This window comes from Octopus bimaculoides, chromosome 16 (assembly GCF_001194135.2).
Source record: "Octopus bimaculoides isolate UCB-OBI-ISO-001 chromosome 16, ASM119413v2, whole genome shotgun sequence".
Taxonomy (NCBI): Eukaryota; Metazoa; Mollusca; class Cephalopoda; order Octopoda; family Octopodidae; genus Octopus; species Octopus bimaculoides.
In genome coordinates, this window is record NC_068996.1 from 36,416,269 (window position 1) to 36,418,471 (window position 2,203).

Below are 2,203 nucleotides of genomic sequence, written 5' to 3' on the forward strand. Positions count from 1 at the left end.
ATATATATTTAAAATCTTAGGGAATAATAAGTATTGCAAGTTATCAGGACATTTACTCTTTTACACTTTACTAATGCAATGTAAAAAGTATCATTTATAATATTATTACAAATTTGGGATTTTACCAATAGAACCGCAACTCCTATTTCAGGATAACCTTATTGTATGGAATACACAATACACATAGAAAGTTATATCCACACACACACACACACAAGAGGATCAGTTAATTATGATTTTATTCAACATATTCCCATCTCAGATTCACACATTTAATGCAGTGGTCCTTCAGTTTTTCTAAGCCCTGTAAAAGAACTCGGAAGGTTGGACTTACAACTAGGCCTTACATGATACCCTTGAAGCTAGGAACTTCTCAGTACACCATCGTATGTTATAAGCAGCATGGTTAAAAATATATCTTTCTCTTCTATCCTCCTTCTGACCATTTAGCCAATCCCTTGGCTAAATAATAAACACACCCATTGACATGCACGCACAAACACGTACACAAACACACATGTATAATTCTTAACAGCCTTTCTTTAGACTCTTTTATATCCTGAATTTAAATACTACCAAGCTTATCCTTACCTTTTATCTCTTCGGGGTCGATAGAACAAATATCAGTCGTGTACTGGAAATGGTGCGAACTTTCGCCTCCCCTAAAAACTACTGGTCTCGTGCGAAAATTAGAAGGTATATCCCTACGTACTATTGTATTTGTGTGTATATCCTTGCACGTATATATTAAATTTCTATGTGTGTGTGTGTGCATGGATGTATGCATACATGTATGTATGTATGTATGTATGTATGTATGTATGTATGTATGTATGTATGTATGTATGCAGGCATCGGGCAAAATAATGGAAACTGCACTTTTAATTTAACAATTCTTTTTTCTATTGACAATATGACAAATAAATTTTTGTTCTAATCTGAATATATGTGGTTATATGCGTTATGTATGTGTCGTACTTCCTGATGTAGGCATCTAACTTTTATTCTTGTTTTTTATCTTTAATCTTTCGTTACTGTATTTATTTTGAGGTGCTCTGTGTTTCTTTTAACTACTTTAAATTTAACAAAGAATTTAGTAAATATCTTAGTTATCATTCAGCTAGTATTAGGAACATAAATTGTGACTAAGGTTTGGTGGAAGATTTTAATTCAAAACTTATGAAAACAAGACATTTGTACTCAGAGTCAGAGCCGGTTCCAGCCGGGTTGGTAACGAAAGGCTTAAATACACACACACACACACACACACACACACACACACACACACACACACACACACACACACACACACACACACACACACACACACATATATAAGGTGGGCGAAAATTAAGTAGGCATTAAAAATTGGCTATAAAATCCATATTCCTTCCTTTTATTGAAATAAATGATACATGTTCTTTACTACATGGAAAAACGAAAGAAAATCTTCATATTTTAATGTAAGCACTGGTGGCATCAACCAGTTTCCTTAAACGGCCAAGGATGGAATGAACAACTTTCTGAAGGACGTCGTCTGGGATATCGTTGAGAACCTCCTGAATCCGTGTCTCAAAGTCCCCCAGTTTGCAAGGTTTTGTCTTGCATACCTCCTCATGGAATGAGATCTAGACTTCTAGACTTCAGCAGTGACAGTCTCAGGTTTTAGCTCCTACACGTAATGGGGTTTCCACGGACGAAAATTCAATTCTTCATGCAACACCATACGTATTGTGAGTCTTGTTAGTCCACTTTCACGAGCTACTTGACGTCTTGATTATTGCGGGCTGCGATTAACCATTTCCTGCACAGTTGCCACGTTCCCCACCGATCGGGATGTGGTTGGACGGTCATTTCCTTCTTGCATCGTTCACAGAGTTCGTTGTCATCAGCTTTGCATGACAACTTTTTATTGTCTCCGGACGTAGTGTTGCATGCTTATCTTTCCATGCACGCTACCATCTCTGAACCGAAACAGTTGAATTCCACACTTCATAGCGTACGGCTTTCTGAGCTCGCTCCCGAACAGTCAAGTGACCGGAAAATACGAAATAAAAAATAAGACAATAAGAAAATAAGAAATCCCCATTGGTGTGGTCTGTTTAAAAAATGTTTTCGTCATGTCTTCAGTGATACTAAAAATTCTATAAGCAATTTCTAATGCCTAGTTACTTTCCACCCATCCTGTATATATATATATATA